This window comes from Zootoca vivipara, chromosome 1 (assembly GCF_965207765.1).
Source record: "Zootoca vivipara chromosome 1, rZooViv2.hap1.1, whole genome shotgun sequence".
NCBI classification, from domain to species: Eukaryota; Metazoa; Chordata; class Lepidosauria; order Squamata; family Lacertidae; genus Zootoca; species Zootoca vivipara.
This window is the reverse complement of record NC_142582.1, coordinates 29,321,162-29,344,140: the sequence shown is the minus strand read 5'-3', so window position 1 is coordinate 29,344,140 and position 22,979 is coordinate 29,321,162. Positions and strand designations below refer to the sequence as shown.

Below are 22,979 nucleotides of genomic sequence, written 5' to 3'. Positions count from 1 at the left end.
CAGAACAAACCATTTTTTAAAAAATAAATATACCATTGTTGTTATACCAGAGGCTATCAGTATAATCCTGAAGGTCCCTTGAAGCTATTGAGATTGAAGGATACAAAATGGGATATTGCTTAGTGCACATGTGAATATTTAAGGCAGCACTACTCAGATGAAAACATGGCTTGTCCTACTTGACCTGTGACCCCCTGCCCAACCCAAATGGTGCCCCCGAGCCATGTCTACCAAGAAACTCTATAAACCTCTCATTTCTGCTGTCTACCTAGGACTGCAAAATCAGAAGCAGTTATTGACCACTTGGCACACCGCATTACATGGCCAGTGGGCTACATTTTGTTTGATCAGTCCTAAATTGTGCAAGCCTAGACCAGGCTGCTGAGCTAGGCTTTATCCTTAAGCACTCCAGGCTGGTTGTTCTGAGTCTACTGCATGTGCACCAGGTCACCCTTAATTTTATGAGCTGCCTTGTCACAAGCTGCTAGTATACAAGCACGATGCATTAAAAAGAGATTGTGGGGAGAGGTACAGAGATGCTTTGTTGCAATCGTAACCTTGTGAATGGCTTTCCTGAAGGAAACGTAAGAACATAAGAAAAGGAGCCTGATGGTTCAGGCCAATGGCTTATCTAGTCCAGCATCCTGTTCTCACAATGGCTGACCAGATGCCTATGGGAAACCCACAAGCAGGATTCAAGCACAAAAGAACATGTTGCTCTCCTGTGGGTTCCAGCAGAGCACAGCCATCTCGGCTAGCAGCCATTGATAGACTTCTCATCTACTAATTTATCTAATCCTCTTCGAAAGCCATCTAGGTTAGTGGCCACCACTGCCTCCTATGGGAGCGAGTTTAATAGCTTAACTATGTGCTACAGTGTGGATTTTGGGCTCCCAATCCAATAAAATCACTTTAGCTTGTCATGTAAAGGAAGTAAGAGAAGAATCCTGTTTTTGGAAAGTAAATAATGTGCAGGGTTCCACCAATAAACAGGATTCTGAAGCCTGTAACGAAACCAGAAGATTATGTCTTTTGCAGGCCTTGCGTTTTACTCCTTCAAAGTGATATTACACTCGTGTACAGCAGCTATTCCAATGGTTATAGCTGTTAAGGGTAGGTTAATATTCCAGCACTAGCAGAGGAGTACAGATTGCCTCCTCACACAGATATTGAATAAAACCGCTGCCAGAAAGCAGTTACCAATATGTTAAAATGAGCTTTGTTGGATTTTGAAATCCCAGTATTGGACTGCTAATCCCATTTAAGAATTCAATTCCCAAAACTACTTATTCTGAATTAACCTGGAAATATGTTACAAGGAATTAAATTGGACAGTTTAACTTGATTTCAGCTTCATGCTACAGGTTTATCGCTTTCCACTTATTACCTATTTCTTGGTGTAAACTACACATGTTTTTAAAAAACGTTTTGAAAAATACATTGAATTTGGCATAGCTCACTGTCGCCATCTAGTGTCACATTTGTGTATTGCACTTTACAACACATTTAAAACGTTTTATTTACAGCTGTATAGCTGAGTCCCACCACACTTACAGCCATGCTTGGTGGGGACATGGGACAGGGCCTTCTCGGTGGCTGCACTCACGGCTCTGGAACTCCCTTCCTAGACAAATAGACTGTCTGTCTCACTGTTGCTCTTCTGCCAGCAGGGAAATACCCTTTTGTTCCAGCAGGCCTTTGAGAACTGACTGTTTTTTAATGGAAAGGCTGGTGCTGTGATGTTTTTATTGTTGTTATTATCTGTATTTTTAATAGATCTTTCTATATGTTGTTTTAATTCTATTGGTGTTTAACTACTTTTTAATTATTATATTTTCTATGTTTTTAGCTTTTTCTATTTTATCTGCATTTTTTTACCTATAAGCCACCCCTGGGGAAAAGGTGGGATAATACCAATGATGATGACGACGACGACGATATTAATAATGTCTTTCCTAGGGAATTTCTTAAAAGTCCTGCTCATTCATTGATGGTTGCCTTTGCATTTGAAGAAGGATTTTTTATTTTCAATCAAGTTATGCTAACACTTATATTAATCAGTAAGGATAAAACTGCCTTATTTTCATAAATATTTTACCTACAGAAATGCTAAACTTTCTTACAGAGCTGTTTCAGTGTTCTACCGTGTCATCACTAGCAGAAAGCTACATCCCCCTAAGGATAAAATATGTTGCAGCTTGGGTGGAAAAAGTTCCCACTGTGATTTAAATGCCCCTAAAGCATCTAGAGCTACAGAAGCATTTCTCACTAATTTACTTTTTTTTAAAAAAAATAGTGCTCTTCAGCACTAATCCCATCACCAAACTGCATCAAAAAGTGATCACACTGCGTCCCTTTCTCCATACTTGCATGTGACATATATCCTTGCAACATAACTTTTTTGATAAAAATAAAATATAACGTTCTCTAATTTGTGCTGTCATCTAATTAAAGAAATCTTATTATCATGATCAATTGGCAAATATTAACCAATTAATTGAACATAGCTTAATCAATTAAATGAGGACAGGTGGTGCAGATAAAATTCTACTTGGCTAACAGAACTTCAGCTTCTTCTCATCTCACCCCCCAAATCTGCTCCATAGGCTCTCTGGAGCAGATTTTGAGGGTACACAAGGTGGGGCTACAATGGAAAGGAGAATGAAGATCCATCCATCACAGAAGCGAAACAACATTGCATACAATCCTATGAAATTATGTTTTTAACAGAACAGTAGGTTCTAAAGAATTTTGTTTGTATGGTTATAGATGATGCATACATATGGTATGTCATAACAGGCACCACCTTACAAAAGAAATTCCTTGCTTCCTCTAAGATGGCACCTACAAATTTAGTAAGAAGGTGTATTAAAAAACAATTACGATTTTTTAAAAGAAATATGATGCCCAATTATTCAACAACACATTTTTAAATCAACCAAAGCATTTCAAAATCATTAAGTCTAACTAATTCATGTTCTTGGGACACGGGTGGCACTGTGGTCTAAACAACTGAGCCTCTCGGGCTTGCTGATCAGGAGGTCAATGGTTTGAAACCCCGCAACAGGGTGAGCTCCCATTGCTCTGTCCCAGCTCCTGCCAACCTAGCAGTTCGAAAGCACACCAGTGCAAGTAGATTATTGGGTACCGCTGCGGCGGGAAGGTAAATGGCGTTTCCGTGCGCTGCTTTGGTTTTGCCAGAAGCTCCTTAGTCATGCTGGCCACATGACCTGGAAAAACTGTCTGTGGACAAACACCGGCTCCCTCGGTCTGTAAAGCAAGATGAGCGCCGCAACTCCAGAGCCGTCCACGACTGGACTTAACTGTCAGGGGTCCTTTACCTTTACCTTTTTTAATTCATGTTCTAAACATTACAGGCCTAATTTATATATATTCCATTTTAGCTCAGTCATTCACAACAAACAAAAACGAGTGGTATTCCTTTGAAACAAAAAGGCACACATAAAATATAAGGTAAAATACAGAATACTAGGCCAATAAGTATACAATCAGCCCAGCATGCATCAGCAGCAAATTAATATGGCTTATAGCACTTCTAAAGGATGCCCTTACTTTGGCAATTTCCCAGAGGACAACAGTGGAACAGCCACTAAGCACTTCAGTCTTTGATCTCTTGCTGAAACAATCCTGATGGATGCATGATGTAGTCAGGTGGGCATATTTACTCCATCTTCAAACTTGCTACAGGCAGACTATAGGTCAGTGCAGAGATAACACTGCCCATATGCAGCTTGGCTACTGGAAGAACCAGAATTTAAATCACTACTTATTCAGCTTTATTAACTTTTTATAAAGTTAGTCATACGTGTCATTTCCCACACATTAAACCTGAACTGAGAGCATACATCATTCCTGTGTACTCTCTTTTGACTTTTCCATCAGGTAAAAGTTTTATAAGACTATTGTAAGCTCATGGTATTATTTTCACAGCATGTACATTGTGGAAACATGCACTGGGAAGTCAGAATTCATATATTACAAGCAGATGAGGAGAACATGTGACCTTGAGATGTTGCTGGACTACTGCTTCCATCATCCCTTACCACTGGTCTTTCTAGCTGGGGCTGATGGGAGTTGGAGTTCATGAGCATCTAGAGGGCTACAGGTTCCTCATTCGTATATTAAAGGATAAAGCATGGAGTCCCCGAATTTTAAGTTGTACAGTCATACCTCAGTTTAAGTACGCCTCGGTTACACACTTCTATTGCAGCCTATGAGCTGGCCCTAATATATACTGTAGCTTCATACATGTGCCTACAGTCAACATATTCATTTAGAAAAGAGCCTGAATTGGTCTTCCTATATCTTTGGTAAATTTTATTCAATTGGCTTTCTAGCAACCATCATTAAAAAAAGGACTATGATAATGCTGAGTTTAAAATTGTATAATTTATAATTTAGTTTGGCGATTGAATATGTTCAGTTGTGTTTGTATATTTTTGTTCTGTGTACAGAAAATGTACAGCCGGTGGCTCATGCAAATAAATAAATATCTATTTATATACAATGTTAAAATATTAAACCATTCAGGTAGAATGATTGATTCCTTGAAAATTAGCAGTGACATTTTTTTACTTTAGACAGTTCTGGCATTCTGTTCTAGCAACTGCTTCCAAAGAGGAAGTATTTCATTATCTCTAGGCTTTCAAATGATCACATGATTTCTACAAAATTATTTCACTTTCCTTCCATTATAGGAGACTGTTACAATTATAACCACAATATATTGCCATAATCCAACCCTGATCAAGAGCAACAGCCTCTATGATAAAAGACAACAGAAGAATCTGTGCATGGCACAGCTACAGTATGAAGACTTGTAGCCACGCCACTGAACCCAGGCACTACCAGATGCAATAGGACTTTGGCTGGACTCCACAGACACATGTCCTTCTCAGAGTAGACTCATTAAAGGTAATGGAGGTGACTAATTTAGGTTCGTTAATTTCAGTAGGTCTACACTGAGTAGGACTTAGCTGAATACAATCCATGTTCAGGAGGAAGGATGGAATATAAATTTACTTGGCAGCTTTTTGAGAGGTAACAGATGAGCTGCATGAGCCAGAAAATGGTTCTTCATAAAAGACTTGAGGTTGCTTGACATTTAATGGAAATGGGCAATGGGAGATTCAAGAAGAAGAAGAGAGCAGATAGCGGTATAAACCAGGACAAAAGCATAAAAGGCCAGGAAGCTGAAGCATGAAGACGCAACTCCACTGATTTAATATTCCCAATGCTCCATATTGCCATGGGCAAGGCAGGATTGTGAGTTGGTGTTTTGTTTTTGTTTTTTGCACTTCCTTCTTTCATGGAAAATTGAACAGAAATACTGTACAGTACTGTTTTTAGAAACTGAAAATATGCATGCAATAAATTTTAAAAAAGACAAGGAAATATACCCAGGTTGTTTTATACCAGGAATAGCCGATGTGGTATCCTCCAGGTGCTGCTGGACTACAATTCCCATAATCCCCAACCACTGACCATGATGTCAGAGCTGATGGGAGTTGTAATTAAACATTGGGGGGGGGGGCAATGCACTGGCTACCCCGCTTTACAGCATTCAACCTTGGACAACCATCAAGAGAAGGTCAGCCATGTTTTTGACCTGTCATAAGCAATGGATATTCTATGGGCAGCAGAAAAATATTGCTGACAAATGTTTTATGGATAGAAGATGCAAATTCTGGAACAGCATAAACAGGTTCATGGTTAAATACAGGGCAGAAGTTTTTAAAATGTAACAGTGGATGTTTTGCATAGACATTTATGAACAGCATTTCAGTATAAGAAACAAGCACAGGCACACCACATTCTGCATGCAAACACCAGGATACAAAATAAGCTTACTCCAACTACAGTGTCGGAGTCTATTGACAAGTGGAGGAGAACAAACGATAAACATGTCATTTTGTATATAGTTCCGAAGCTAGCTGTATTGGACAAAGTGTGTGTGTGTGTGTGTGTGTGTGTGTGTGTGTGTGTGTGTGTGTAGTTACCTTCCTTGTTGGTTAAAACAATACTGTAATAATAAAATAGTGTATACAGCACTTATATAGATTTTGGCCAGATTTTGAAAGAGCGGCATGGAATTTTGCTTGAAGTGGATTTTCAAAAAGTTATTTCCATTTCACTCTTTTAAAATCAGAGTATTTTCCTGCTACTATAAAGACCAGTTTTAGTGTAACCTTTTGACATGAATAAAAATGGAGGCCCTGACGTGCAGATCTAGATGCCCATTCTTAGTCTCCCTTTTGACGTTTTCCACACTGCAACATGTCACTTTTTTACTAGCTATGCTTGGTAATAGTAACTAAACCAGGAGCCATACATTCTTATCCCTCCTTAGGAGGGGTTACAGGTCCTAGATTTAATTTATAGCGTCTTCAGTTTAAAATTAAAAAAATCTCTGGCAGCAGAGGCCTTGCAGAATTGCTGGCAGCTGAAATAAAGAGTGTCCTGGGACAGACAGACCAACAATAACCTCACATATTCATAAAACTATATCCCCAAATCATGCCACTAAACTAAAGCCACTGACAGGGTTGACTTTCACTTGTTCTCTGCAACTACTGCTCTTTAGGAAACAATTTGCATTCCGGCATTTGGGAAACTGCTTACAGGACTGGAGGGAGGGGGACAGCGGGAAACAGCACATTGCTATTTGAAGTCAGTAAATTCATGCAGGCTATCTGTAACTAAATGTTGCTGAATCAATAACTGAGATAACATCTTTTCCTTTTCTTTTGCATAGCTGCCAGGGCGCATTTACAAAGCAAAACTAATTTTCCAGCAGCTTCAACAAGGCCTTTTGGCCCTGCACTGGCAAATGACCATAGATTTGACTTTCACCTGTTCTCTCTGCCATTGCTGCTTTTCAGCAAACCTGGCCTATATCTGTCCTGCAGTTTGTCCCTGAACACACCGCGGCGTAGGCCAATTTAGTCTCCAAAACCTCTTGACTTCCTGGCACTTTAGCTTCAAACAACATGCAACTACCAGAGGCAAAGAGGGATTCCAGGAAAAATACTGTAATATGCTTACAGTGTGATCCTATGCATGTCTAATCGGAATTAAGCCCCAATGAGTTGAATAGGAGTTACTGCCACGTGTTAAAGAATTGCAACCTTAGATTACTTAAAATAATAATAATAAAATCCTGCTCATGTTTGGAACTTAATATACGCCCAACCCATAAGAAATAACCATAGAGTTTTGAAATCTGTATCTCACCCATTAAGAATTATTTATTACCTTTGGTTTGGAATGCTTTGGTTGCTGGTAGAGCAAACCGAAAATGGGTATTTTCACACTTCAGCTTGAATTAGCCTCAGTCAGTTTTAAAACTCTGAAGAACAACACAAGCAGCATAGAAATATTTTGCAGGGTTTGTTTGAGTGACACAAAGCTCCAATAAAAATTAAAACAGTGTTTCTATTCTCACAAAGCAATGCAGTTTTTTAAAAAAAATTAAGGCACAATGAATGAATAAGTAAACACAGTGCCAGGCTTCAGCCTCAAAACCACTTACTCTGAAGTAGCCACGGTAACTTCACTGGAACGTCTCCAGAGTCAGCAGACTGAACAACTGTGGTCTATATCTGTCTAACTGTAATTTAAATTGTGAAATGTCCCAACAAACAATGATGTGCTAACATCTTTTTCCTTCTTCTACAAAGTTGAGTTTCCTGCATTCAAAACAAGGGGGATTGCAGTACTCTTCACATAGCTTTGACATTGTCACAGCAAACCTAGGCAATGAGTTGCTTGGCATTCTGTGTTTGGCTTGTTTCTCATGCAAAATTATTGATGTTGTTTTAACAAGTACAGTCATTGGTCTTTTCATCCTCCAGGAGTTAAGCAAATCCCATGTTGTTATAAACTATAGTGGTTACTCAGACCAGGCCAGGATAAAATCCAAACACAGGGAAAAACCTGTAATTAACATGTTCAAGGAACTAAAAGATGCATAAAAGCAGGAAGGACTGCATACATATTTTCTTGCTGGTACAGGCTATAAAGGCCCAGCAATCTGCTGCAGCCTCATATATTGCCAGAAACATAAATTGTGTAAAGAAGCTCCCTCCAAACATAACAATCAACATGAACTTCCTTTTCAGAAATTAAATTGGACAAAGGTTAAACGTCCGTACAAAACATAATGCATGCCAATATGTATTCACTGGGAAAAGGCTCGAGGCATCTGTCCTCCCTCTAATCATATTCAAAAAAACTTATGAAACTTTATATGCCTTAAAATTGTATGTGACCAGTGAGTTTACACTGTTAGGTAGAGAGGAGTTTTGGATTTAAATGCTAAATACTATCAAAATTCACTATCTAAATGAAAACATTGAATATGGCGTTTCTAACTGAATATTATTATGGGTGGCAATAATTCAGACTGATTAAACAGTCAAGATCATTCCAGTTCTCTGGAAATTCCATTCTTTTCTGAAGAACCATTTATTATTTGATATTCAGCGGTGGCGAATATGAAATTAATCAATCCATTTCACTTTATCCATTAGGCATTCTAACCTCCACTTCACCATGACAGGAACAAGTAACGAATTCCAGTTACTATTCGTCCTTCTTTCTTATTGTACAAAATCTATACAATAAAGCTTTAAATGTTTCATAATCAGTGAAACTGCTGAGAGGGATCCATCTCTATGGAACCCTGCTTCTCTTCAAGAGCTATTTGTGGTTCCATGCCAAGCCCTGGAAATTACACATCGAATTGGATTTTTCTGTCAGTGACTCACCAGGCTTCTTTTAAGACGGTGTCCCAGAAAAAAGCTAGTTTGCCATGACCTACTAGTTGATCCTGACCAAGCACCTAGGAATCAAATTAAGTGATTTTAAAAATAATAATTAGCAAAACAACCTGTCTCATAGTATGCCATGTTGAACCCACAAGATAGCTGCCCAACTCTCTACAGTTTAAGATAAATCTATAAAATGTTTCTGTGGCAAAGTTCAACCTTGTCTTCAATTTAGGGAGAAGCAGTTCAAAGAAAAAGAATGGAATGTCATTTTAACCCATTTTAACCTGAGCTTACCACACCCATGGTAATCAATACTGGGGATTTAAGTCCAAGCTCTTAGACTTAACCCAATAAAGATATTGTGGAAGGAAGTGAAAGAGAAGCTGAGGTGCCTATTGATATCTGCCTCTCTTCATACTATGAGAATGACTGTCCTACTTCAGAGGGCAACAACCTCAGGCCCTCCAGATATTACTGGCCTCCAACTCCCATCAGTCCCAGACCTTGTAAGCTTTGGTCAGAAATGACTGAGCTGTAGTCCAACAACATCTGGAGGGCCATCCCTTATTTACTTCAAACATTGCTTATTATAAACCATCTTACACATGCAATAGTCATCCACTTTACCAAAGGCTGAATTACTCTGCTATGTAGAATTTTGCAGTGCTCCTTACTCTTTATTAAAAACCCCTGGAACTCCAGAACACAAATACATTGAAAATATTAATATTATAGGGAAAATATTATAGGGAGAACATAGCTTGACATCCAACCAATGAGAATTCTCCTTCTTCTCTGTCCCTTACATCCTCCCTAAATAGGCTTCAAGGGTTTTTCCAATCATCCATATCAGATTTTGGGGGTGTACAGGGGGAGGAGAGGGAGGAGAAGTATCACTGAGCCAGCAGAAGGCCATTCCACTGGCAGGCAGCCACCAATGGAAATCATGCATAGCAGTCGGTTCTCAAAATATATAGATATTTCAGATAAAGCAAGTGGCCAAATCTTCAGCTGAGAATAAAAAAGCAGTACCAAACATACATCTAATTTCCAAAGCATAATGCTTTAAATCCCGCACTTTGCACCCATTAACAATACTGTACTATAATCCATTAACAATACTATATTGCTTTCGTTTTTTTATTTTTATTTTTGGATTTCAACTGACTAGATAATAGTGCACATGGACAGGACTAGGGTGTATGTTTAAGGATGAAAGCTATTGCTCACAGCTAACTTGGTAGCAGAATGACAACAATAATTAAATGCCCTGTGTGTATTTTACTCCCGCAGAACAAGGTCTTCCCAGCGCCCACCCATGGAATGATGTAGGTGATTTTCTACTATTCTTCTTCCCTCCTTATTCTCCTGCACGCTAAAAATATTCTGCTCCAGAAGGTTAGATGATACTCTTGAATAGGATGGAAAGGACTGTGTGGGACTACATGGAAGCCAAGGAATTGGAGGAAACCCCCCCCCCCACACACACACACACTTCTGTTAGTGGGAGCCTTCACTGGATCAAAGACCTTTGCATAAACAAAAGGACTTCTTCCATGAATATAATGACACCATTGGATCCAACCCAGTTGTGCTTTTTTTGTACTTGTGTTTGGCAAAGTCTGCTCAGATGAACTCAGGAACCTGCTTGATATTCACAAGATTATTGGTGAGCATAGATGGGGAAAGCTTAGTTCTCTCCCAGTTTGTAATGTTGGTGCATGTATGTTGATGGTGCCTCATGCACATGATTTATTGTGTCGTTTCGTATGCACTGTGGTCCCCAGCACCAGCCTTGGTTGAGAATAGCTTGGAAACTGAACTCTTGATAACCTTCCAAAAACAAGCACATGTGTAAACAAGAGGGTCTAAGATCTTGTTTATAAAACAACTGGCCAAACGCAGAAGATATATCCTCACACAAAAGTCCCTCGGTTAGCTGGTTTGGTCACACAGTTCACCACAATCAAGATGAGCAAGTTAACATAACTTTTGCATGTATACCTAGAAAGCATGTTTGAGCATGAACCACACATGTTCAGCACCTTCCTTTACATTCTGAGTGGGACAAATTCATATTCTAAGCCAGATAATTATGAACTTTGGCAACAGCTCTACTTAGCAGCTTTTTAAAATGAGCTTTTCAATCATTGCTTTCAATCCAATAATCAAATCAAGTATGCTCAGTGTGCCTTTATTCTTATACCATCACTTACTTTCAAAATTCGTTTCCACCTGATCTGACAGTCTAATAGAACTTACTGCCTGATCCACACACTTACTTACTTAAATGTTTGCCCTGCTAAGTTCAATGGGGCTTATTCGCCAATGAAGTATGCGCAGATACCACTACGGTCTTACACGGGAGCCAGAGGATCAACTGCCACATCCATCGCACTACCAGACTTTCTTTCGCCAGCAAGGTAGAAGTGAGGGCAGAGCATGGCTCTTATGTCTCTGGGTCCTCTTACGGGGGTTTTCTTTGTGCTTTACCTAATCCCACCCCAAAATTAGGAACAAATCTGAGGACATGACAGAACACTGTGAAGCCTATGGCACCTTTGGATCCCAGCTTTCCCCCAATGCACCTGCTGCACACATCCTCATCTGCCAGTGAGACTAAGGGCAGGACTATACTATGGGCTGGATTTAACTAACCTGGCACACAAGTGGAAGCCATTGCAAGGGCTCCAACTAGCACAATGGGGTTTTCCCTTTCTCCTTCCCTTGCATGCCCCCTGCCTCCCCACAATCTGTTCCGGGCAGTTCAGAGAACCCCCAGAACAACACACAGCAGCGAGAGAGGGGGACTGTTCTGTCTGGCAAGCAGAAATGCTTGTGCTGGTGGAACAATAAGAAGAGTGTGACACTGAATTCCTCGCTTGTGCATTCAAAGCATATCCAGCACCTATTTAAAGCGCATGCCCTCCTCAAAAGAATCCTGGGATCTGTAGTTTCCCCTTCACAGAGCTACCATTTCCAACACCCTTGTTGTTGTTTAGCCGTTTAGTCATGTCCGACTCTTCGTGACCCCGTGGACCAGAGCACGCCAGGCACTCCTGTCTTCCACTGTCCAACACCCTTAACAAACTATAATTCCAGGACGCTTTGGAGAAGTCATGTGCTTTAAATGTGTGTTGAATATGCCTTAAATGTACAGTGTGGAATTGTCCTAAGACCATGGACATTGCCTGCCCAGGTGCCACAACCCCCTGCCACCCCAACTTTATGGAAAGAACCAGACAAGACAGAATCATGCCACAACTTTAGCGATTACAGATGTAGGAGGTTTGACATAGCCATAGGCATTGGATACAACCATTGACATCCAGCCCTTCTGCTGGAAGTATGCTATGTTCCTAGCCCCCGCCTAGGCATCTAGACAGAAGCAACTCCTCCCAGATGCCTTTAATGGGATATATCTTAACTTTGGACGGAAGGCAGAGGCTACAACCTCCCCTCCAATCAAGACTAAGGCTTACCCAATGCCTAAACCGCCTAGAGTTGTGACAATTGCTATGAGGTGGGCAAAATCACCAACCATGGCCAATTGGTCAGATGCAAAAATTTCTGCCCAGACCTGATTATGGCGACCAACAATGTCTAGAGCAAATTCAAACACAGTACAGATTGCCAATAACATAAGAAGGATGGGTGGGAGATCTAATGAGGAACTGCCTGAGGAGGAAGAGGCAAGCAGTCTTATACACCTGCGGAGCGGACCCAAGTGAAGCATGCCGGTTAAGTTGGACCCACCCTACAGGAAGAGCTTCCCTCACAGCTGGACTGCAATTGGCCAATTTGCAGGCAGGCTTGTACCCAACTTCCTGTCTTGCGTGGAAGACCGCTTGGCTTCCTGCTGTCCAGGAAATCCCCCACAGCCAATTGCCCCACATTGGATTACACCAGGTGAGGCAGCAATGCCACTGAACCTTTGAAGATAAGCAGACTTTCTGCGGTGGTGGGAAGGGGACCTATACAGTTGGCTTTCCCATTCCAATAGCAGACCTTTCATATCACCTTAGGATAAGGAGATCTGCTCTATCCTATGGCCACAGCGACCAAAGGTTGCTAGGTTGCTGGACTGATTTTTTAAAAGTTGTTCATTTTAATTTGGTATGTTCCCGGTGGCTTCAATGGCAAATATTCTTCCATGTAGCACTATGTAATATTTCTCCTATGAACTTCTGTTTGGCTTTGAAATAATATAAATCAGCTAACATTTGCTCCTCAATGTCCAAGCCTTTGTTGGGGGTTTTTGTTGGGGGTTTTTTCGCTATACAAAGGAATGTGTGAATTATGGTTACAAACTGAATGAAAATTAAGCATGTTTAAGTCCTGTTGATGTCAGTAAGAGAATAGCACGATCAATTATCTCTTACTGGAATTAATGTGACGATGCAGCTTAACTTTTGGCTGGATATATTTGGATATTCAAAAGGCAGTATGACATACAGGTGACCAAAGCGAAGTTGTCTATACCTGCCACCCTACTTTTCCAAATCTATACTGGCACAGTACCATGTAAGCTACATGGAAATCAGTGTAAGAACCACCTACATGCAAAATTAAACCTAATAAAAAAAAAAAGGATCATGCTTTAGAATTCTAACAGAGGCATAAAAACCATTCCACAGATGAAAACATAACCTACTATCTAAAAATGCCATGTATTTTTCAGCTCAAATAACATGGCAAGTATTTTCCATTGACTCTTCCTAACAATATCCGGTATTTCTTTTTTTATATATATACCTCAAATGTATCATTAGTACACAAGTTGTGAAAGGCAGGTAGGTGGATTTTAAACATTACAACACAAAGACAAATTCAGACATGCTATTAAAATATTTTTTCAGCTCATAAGTACTGCAGAGGTTAAACAATTTCCTTACTTTAAGAAGAAGAAAACAATCAGGGGAAAGCTGCTGTAAAATGAAAGCTTTTAACCCACATCCCATAAACATTTTAAACCGACAATTCCCTGGTTAATTTTTTAAAAAAGAAAAACACTGAGCACTCTTCCCTTCACAGGCGAACAGAGATGTAATAAGAACAGCTTACTGTGGATAGTGGTTTAATCAGGAAGTAGCCATTATCCTTTCGATACAGAACAGTGACAGCACTCCAAAACAACAAGCCGTGATATTTCTTTTTTTCAGCTCAGAGGAATGGAAGAACACATACTATTGTATCCCAGTTTTACTGACCCCAGAGGTCAGCAGATGTCTATTATCAAGAGCTGCGAAGGAAGCATAATCCGAAGGCAAGCATTTACAACGCTCTGTTTCTGGAAATACCTAAAATCTCTCTAACACAACCTCTCTCTCCCTGTGTTACTCACAAAACATGGCTGTCTTATTCAGAGATTAGCAATTATTGTAATGAGATACTGCCGGAGAGGGTCAAATAGTACTTCCTGCAGTTTACACATCTTGATTTCCTGGTAAACAAACTGAAAGGCAGGTGGAGCGCTTAAGATCACCAGTAAACATCCATGCTCATGTGACCCAAACCAGCCCAGGTGAAGTATGTGCCTTGCAAAATATAAGGTAGAAATTGTTCTGCCTGAACTGTGGCAACACCCTGCCTGAAACAATTAAAACAAAGCAAAACTACAATCAAATATTTCTCTCCCTCTTTGAAAAATGGATAGCAGCATTTCCCCCCCCCCACTTTGCTACAGTAGTAAAGTCTTTTAAAATTTAAATAAAGCTTAAACGTCTACCAGGGACAAAAAGGAGGGGGGAGGGAGAGACTGCCAACTTCTCAGAGAACAAGGAAGCTGTATCCATTTTACAACAGAAAGATACACAAATATGTCTTTCTTTATAAAGCCTTTGTACAAATATAAACACCATGTGAAAGATCATATAACTGGGACATGTATCTTTCTGCAGAAACGGATCCATGAGCGTATAGGATGTATAATCAAATGAGGTAAACATCCTGAAGCGTGGTTTAAAATGGTAACAACATGAAAATGAATATATAGAAAAACGTAAAACCACGGAGCTGAAGGGCTTCCAGTCTTCAGTGCCAAGGTAGGGTAATCACCAACAAAAGCATTGCAAGTTGGTAATAAACTGCCCCAAATGTAGCACCACAGGTAGAAAGCAAATTCACACGGCAACCCATATCAGAGGTGCCTGTCCAGATGACCTAATATAATAAATCAATCCGTTTCAAGACCATGCAGAGCCAAAGAGACACAAGTCTCACTGTCTGGAACTTTTCAAAAGTGTCACTGGCAGTTGAAAGGGGAGCTGACTACTATTATAGCTAAAAAGTGCATCGGATGAAAACGTCAGTTTTCCCAAGCAAACGCAGAGAACAGTACTAAATGTTAACTTCTGCACTGGATTCATTAAAAAGTGTTTAAGCGGTACTGAAGCAAGCAGTCTTACATCGTCTTCAGTATAACCTTTAAGCACAAGCACCGGATTGCTCTGTGGGAAGAGTTGTACAACTGGCATGCATCTTAACCGGCAGCCCAGTTGGCACTGACTTGTGTAATATCATCACAATTGCGTTGTACAGTCTTCACCAACATCATTTATCCTGGCGGAGACGGGGAAATGCAAACCATATTGGCGTCACAACATTTCTGAGATCATGGTTTTATTATGTGCCGCCCCCCACCCCAGGAACGTCCATGGAAAAAGCTAGAAAAACAAGAGCCCTAAAATTTAAATATGTTATTATATATTGTTCCTTATCTTCTTTACGTATTTCAAGAAGTTGAATATTTGAGCAGGGTAGGAATGGTTTATTGAAGTGATAAGTCATACTCAGATTCAACCTATTAATATTAATATACATTGATTTCAATGGACCTACTCTGAGTGTGACTAAAGTTGAATATCACATATGTTGCTGATATGCAAAATATGTTTCTTTGCGTATGTAGGGTGTGTGTATTTTATTTGTGTTTTACATTGATATCCTACCCTTCCTTCTAAATCAGCCCTGGGCAGCGAACACTTCAGCAATAAGAATACAGTTAAAATAACATAGAAAGCATCTAAAAATAAAAAATGCAGCAGGAATATACAGAGTTGTAGTACGAAAAATTACAAATTACAGATGAATGTACTGATAAACATTCATCTTCATCCTGGCCCTCACTGTTGGATGAAGAACTAGGAACTCCCAGTTTGGTTTCTATGAACGTATATAATGCATAAATCAGATCAGTACATAGGCAAGACACAGGTTACAAGGTGCAGCAGATGCGTAAGAGGTATGATACATGGCTAAATGCAAGCTAAGACGTTGATGAAGATGTTGAAGAACAGGGCAGACAGAACTCTTAATGTGGCAAGCAGCCAGCGTCCCAGCACTGGGCAAGCAAGTGGGACCGCCTCTCCTGGTATGCCCCGTGGAGGACCTTAAGGTCCACAAACAACAATATTCTGGAGATCCCGAGCCATAAGATGGCTAGATTGGCCTCTACTAGAGCCAGGGCCTTTTCAGTACTGGCCCCAACTTGGTGGAACGCTCTTTCCCAGGAGATCAGGGCCCTGCGGGATTTGTCATCTTTCCGCAGGGACTGCAAGACAGAGCTGTTCCGCCTGGCCTTTGGGTTAGACTCAGCCTGACCCCTGTGTTTTCCTTCCTCATGGCTTGGACTTATGGACTACTTGAAATGAGGCTGCACTTTAAATTTTAATACTGTATTTTAATCTGTATTTTAATTAATTGTTTTTATGTTTTATTGTAATTCTGTTGGTGTGAGCCGCCCTGAGCCCGGTTTTTGACTGGGGAGGGCGGGGTATAAATAAAAATTTATTTATTTATTTATATTTATTTACTCCAAGTGATTTGGGTCTGAAAGGTTGGTTTGCACCAGCTCTGGGGTCTTTGTGTTCTCAGAGGCGGTGTCGACACTGGCCCAGTATCTTATTTACTCTTAGTCACATCTCCCAAAAAGGAAGAGGCTCCTTATTGACAGGGAAGGGGTGCAAGGGGTGGACCACAGCAGGAGGTGCTGGGCATTTTTACAGCTGGAACTCACCAGAACTCTGTTCCAGCACCTCTCAGGTGGGTGCCATTGCCCAGGGGCAATTCATGGCGAATGCCCAGGGAGGTATTCATGGCGAGTTCTTCTGGCACCTCTTTTTAAAGGAAAAATAGCACTGGGTGGGGATGTCATAAAGGCTCAACACTCTTCTTCCAACCTGTTTGGTTTCCTCCTCTGGATTTAGCTTTCTACTGGTCCCCTCCCTGGGCTCAGCCACATCAAGGGGTTCCCGCCCCCATCACCTCCCCCATCCCACTAGGATCCTCTCCAGGGTTACCCAGTTCTCACTCCCTGAGGTGCTCCCATTCTTCCTTGGAATCCGACCACCTCTTCCACGGCATCCCCACAGAACTCATGACAAAAATGGTCATCATTTGAAATGAAGAACTTCCAAAGGTGGGGCAAGAACAGCAAGGCACATATCTGGTAGAGACGTGCAGGAACTCATTATGAATCAGTTCCTTCATAAAACATGCCTTGGGAGTACAGAGCATCTCTTTGGAGCTCCTTGTTCCAGGATTCAACCTGTTTTATTATATTTATATATCAGCTGCCCTTCTGAAGCATCCCAGGGTGGTGCACAATATAGCAAACATAGGACTGTTTTACACACAAAAATATAAAATACTTAAAATTGCAGAACTAATGGCAATGACATGGCACAGGGGTTGCCAGTGCGGTGCCCATGGGCACACATGCACCCACAGAAGCTTTCATGGATGAAATCTCCCTGATGATATCAGGCTTAAAAGAAACTTTCTCTTATACAGTAGTCAATACAGTGGTACCTCTGGATACATACCTGATCCGTTCCGGGGTGCCGTCCTCACCCCTAAAAGTACGTATCCGGAGCGGCGCTTCTGCGCATGTGCGAAGTGCCAATAGAGCGTAAACACTTCCGGGTCCACCACGTACTTGAAAATACGCATCCTGAAGCGGATGGAACCAGAGGTATGACTGTAGTTACAGGTAGGGTCTGCCGTAGTCGAAACAAAATAAAAAAATTCCTTCCAGTAGCACCTTAGAGACCAACTAAGTTTGTTATTGGTATAAGCTTTCATGTGCATGCACACTTCTTCAGATACACAGTAGCCAATATAACAGGTTGTGGGGATGTGTGCTTGGTTGTGGTTTGTATGTGTGCGTGTGAAGCCCACAATAGTTCATCCAGTTTGTAAATGTGCCCACAGGTACAAAAAAGTCTGGTGGCACATGACATAAACATCAGCACAGCTGGAACCCAGAGGAAACACATATCCCCAAAGCCTGAGCAAACAAATAATAATAATGATCATCATCATCATCATCATCTATAATGGACATGTAAAAATTGAAAGCCAGGGGTGCGGGGGGATTTCAACCACACATCTCCGGGAACGAGAGCGGAGAGAGGAACGACAGCGGAGAGAGGAGCTGCCACAAAGAAGGCACTGTTGCAGATGTACAGCTGCCAGATTCTTACAATGCTAATTCCTACACCTACCCAGTTCTGTTAGCACAGTAAGGCTGTGATTAAGGTTGGAGAAGAATTTTCACATTTTGAAGTAAACTGATCACACCTTCTGGGCTATTACATGAATCAGAACGAATTATATATATTCAGAGCTCAATACATTGAGATAAATAATAATATATTTAATGATAAGATATGTCTTTATATAGGGTTTTTGGGGGGTGGGTAAAGATTGAAGACACATTTTGAGATTAATACAAAAATGGGGCAGGACAGACTTAGGAAGGAACACATGGAAAATTAAAATGGACTGGACTGGACTTAGACTGATCTGTATACACCAGGACTAATGTTTACTACCGACTTTGTTTCTATTTCCATGGTGAAGAGCTCTTACCTAATGAGTGCTCTTTGTGATGCATAACTGCGCGGCCAAATTATTTGCAAAATTATTCACCTCCTATCAGTGTTTTTAATGCAAGGGACAATGACAAGTTCATTCTCACAAGAACTCCACCCTCTCCTGGAAGCCACACTGTACCCTCCTGTTTCCCTGCAGTAGATTTACTTATATGTTGTTCGGCTAGCAAAGCAAATTAGAATTGTATCCTTCATTGTTAATATGATTCATTCCAATCAGTTTTGGACAGGGTGGATAAAAATCAATGATTTTTTTAAAAAAATCAAAAAAATCGATTTTTTTTTATTTAAATCAGATTTTTTTGATTTAAATCGATTTTTTTGATTTAAATTGATTTTTTTTAAATAAAATGCTTTTTGAGGAAAATATATTACCATCCAAAGGTTATTCCATCATGAAATAAAGATTAGTTTTTTAATTATGTAGAATAAGGTTGTATATGTTTAATTTTTTGGGTAAATAAATTCCATTAATCCATTCACAATGTCATGCTCTTCCAGAGGTTTTTGTAAGATTATTGGGCAGTTTCTCTGCCTACAAGATGATATCACAGATGCTTGGTTTACTTTAGCAGTTCTCAAAACTGAATTTGACTCAACAGAGATCACATGCCTCTTCTTCACAGCAAAAATGTTATAACATGAACAGAGTTGAGAGAAAAGACCTTAATCCTATTGTTCTACAAACCTATGAATACAGAAACAACCCCTTCAGTGCTAAGTTTCAAGAAGTTCAGTGAATAGAACAGAAACAATATTTTTCTGATTGTTTGGAGTGGACAGTATTTAAGTTTTTCATGTGTAGGCTGGGCTGACAGTCTAAATTTCTTAAAATATATATATTTTGTTTTTGTTTAGCCAAATTAGTTAACAAGCATGGATGTTTGTTTAAGCAAATAACATATGCTGTAATGTTATTGTTTCAGTTGAATAAATCTATTTAAATTGTTATTATTAAGGTAATGATTATTTTTCTCCTTCCTACGTACAACAGTAAAGTTGTCAAAATATGAATGATTAACCTATTAAACTGGGGATAAAAAACTAATATGAAAAGTTGTTATTCTAAAAATCTTCATCTACTTGCATATTAAAGTTATACCAGCAAGAATTGGTGGAGTCTCCTTCTTTGGAGGTCTTTAAGCAGAGGCTTGACAGGCATATGTCAAGAATGCTTTGATGGTGTTTCCTGCTCGGCAGGGGGTTGGACTGGATGGCCCTTGTGGTCTCTTCCAACTCTGATTCTATGATTCTATGAATTAGTCTTTATGTAGAAAACTATGATTTAAATCAAGCCTTACTGACTAGTGATTTAAATCGTGATTTAAATCATGATTTAAATCAGTTTGATTTAAATCAAATCCACCCTGGTTTCGGAGGCTGAAGTTTCGAAGCAACCTATCATAAAGCAGAACCTCATGTTAAGACTCTACAGTGGCATCAGTCTCCCACCATAATGTGTTTAGAATGCATCCATGTTATTCAGTGTACACCAATGGCTATTTTGAAATATTAAGAGGATACTGCCACAAATTGTGTGGGCTTTTAAGCATGCAATCATTAAACCTAAATAATAATTTAAAAAATCACAATGAAATTTCCGGCCAGAAGGAGGAAGAAGCATGAAACAAGGAGGAGGTGGTGGTTATGGGGAACGCACTTGAGAGGTGCCCTGTGGGCGGGGCGGGGAGGTAATGCCCATGCTTGATGAAGCAACAGCTAACTCATTTTCAGGTGAAATAACCTGAAAAGCCAGTTTCTATGGAGGTGCTGCTTCTATAGAGACACATCTGTATGCATTTACACCAAAACCTGTGCACATGACATAGTATGCACCCACTTAGACACAGTACTATCAAATACTGTAAATTTGTAGGCTTAGGCGCAAGGACTGCTGCACCAAAGCAATGCCGCAAACTCTATTATCATTGTGCTGGCCCTGTGACGTGACCTATGATGATGAATAAGCACAACTAACTCAGGATGTTGTTAGTACAATATACGTCTTTGGCCACAATGACTCACATAGGCATCATATGTCATCAAGTCCCTGCAAGCCCAACAAAATATGCTTGTGTTGGCGTTAAAGACACTTGTGCATAACAGCTTAGTAATCCAAGTCTGGGCAGACATTATAGATTTTTGTATGTGTGCAATATAGCTGCTATTATTAGGGGTGGGCATGCTCTTCCTCTCCTCCTGCTCACATCAGATTGGCGCAGTTATGAGCCAAGTTATTATTTTTTAATGAAACAGCTTAGCTGGTTTTCCAAGCCAATCTGTAGTCACCTCTCCTACACCAACGCTCCCTGATCCCCATCTGCTAGCCCAACACCAGGTTTCCCAGGTGTAGGAGGCAAAGGTCAGTGATGTTTTCCAAGAAAAAGAGGTGCCGGAACTCACCATGTTCTCTTATAATGGCAATGACCCCCAGCTGAGGTGTGCTGGAATTGAGTTCCATCAAGTTCTGCCTGAAGAAAAGCCCTGGCAATGGTAAACATGAGGGTGGGGGGGCTGAAGGGAACGGAGAAGTAACTCTGTCGGGTATCTTGGAACATGAGGGAGTTGCTGCTGCATTCGCTCTGGGGATCTTTAAAAGTGATATGCAACTTTCCCCAACCTCGTTCCCTACAGATGTTGTTGGGACTACAACTCCCATGGCCGACTCCCTGACTACTGCTCCCTGATGGCTAGGGCTGACGGATGCTGGGAGTCCCAAAACACCTGGAGGGCACCAGGTTGGGGAAGGCTGCTCTAGAGGCTCCTATCAGATCGCAGGGGTCTCTGAGGCAATTATCCATCTCCTCATGGAAGCAAGGTTAATGGCAGCAGAATATGACTCTACATACTCCAAGGAGCTGACAGGCTAAAGTGAGCGCCCATCCAACACTCATCCCACCAGGAAATGGACCATCACTTGGGGGTGATCTCCCATTTCTCAATGGGAAGGTGCCTAGAGACTGAGCCACTGACCTGAGATGCTAGACCAGCAGGAAAGTAAACAGATTATAATGGAGATGTGTTCTACTGCCTCTTCTAGGCACCTTTCCATTGAGAAATGGAATCAGGTGCTAGGCCTTGGCAGGTGCTGATTAGGCTGACCCTTGACCCCAGCCTAGACTTAAAAGTATTTTTATTCTCCCATGGAATATTGTTTCAAGCTTCTATACAGGCAACTCCCCATTTGTGTGTGTTCAGCACATGCACAACCACTGACACATTTGCCGTTTTCGGTACCAGAAGAGGGTGGGATGGAACGTGGCAAAATGGGGCAAGTTGATGCACACGGTGCCTCAGAATGCAACCCCCATGAACAGTAAATGGGGAGTTGCCTATATTGAGTTATGATGATTTATTCCCAAAGAAATAGAGGCAATCCTTTCGGGAATGGTGCAGACAGAAGTACCCAGAAGTACCCAGATGTGTGTGTGGGGGGGGGAATTATTCATGTATGCAACTACAGCAGCTCGGATTTTGCTAGCCCCAAAATGGCAAGTGAATGAGGTCTCCAAAAAGAAGGATTGGCAACTTAAAATGATAGAATATGCAGAACTAGCAGGCCTAACAAATAAAATAAGAAAGCAAGAAGATGAAGTATATAAAGAGGAGTGGGAATATTTATGGAGTATTTGGAAAATAACTGTAAACAAGTGAAAACGCTAGCAGGATTGAGATAAATTCAACAATGTAAATAATGGGAGAATAAGGGGAGAAATTGAATTAAATGCATATGTAAGAATATGTAGGCGTGGTGGGAAAATTAAAAGAACCAGGGAAGGGGAAGAAGGGAAGTCGTCGAATGTATTATTATAAGGGAAGGTACTAATGGTTGAAAGGTATATTTGAATGTGAATGTGGAAGTTGTAATAATGAAAATCATAAATAAATATTTTTGTAAATAATAATAATTATTGTTTCCTCTGTAATCTATGGAAACTTCTATTAAGTTGGTTGGTGCTTAATATTATTGCTCTGCTTCTGCGCTCTTGTGTTATGACTAATTGCTAGGAACAATTAATTCAATTTTAACTAAATGCTAATTATTTGATACGTCTTATATTGACCTTTAATGTGTTATCGAGAAGAAGGAACCTGAAAAAATAGTAGCAACTTTCAGCTTTAGTGCCACCATGTGGAAGGCACTTTAAATTACTCCAGGTGGTAGCTGTCATATTATTACTTAGGGTGTTGTTGTTTCTGCTACTGCTTTAGTACATTTATATCCTGTTTTCCTTTCATGATGTAATTCAAGGCAGAGTACATGATGCTTCCAGGAAGTCTCCTATTCATG

At 40.4% G+C, this 22,979-nt stretch overlaps 1 protein-coding gene across 38 annotated transcripts in view; it reads right to left on the bottom strand.

Moving 5' to 3' along the window:
- Window positions 1-22,979, bottom strand: part of BAZ2B (bromodomain adjacent to zinc finger domain 2B) — a 185,074-nt gene that overhangs the window by 92,001 nt on the left and 70,094 nt on the right. For 5 of the 38 annotated variants that reach the window (XM_088676961.1, XM_088676986.1, XM_088676995.1 and 2 more), the window contains exon 1: window positions 13,857-14,256. The exons of 22 other annotated variants lie outside the window; for them this stretch is intronic. The gene's annotated coding sequence lies outside the window, so the exon portion shown is untranslated. Of the gene's footprint in view, window positions 1-7,275; window positions 7,292-8,789; window positions 8,864-13,856; window positions 14,257-22,979 lie in introns of those variants that run through there. 11 more of the 38 variants (XM_088676904.1, XM_088676967.1, XM_088676950.1 and 8 more) reach the window with 7 other exon arrangements.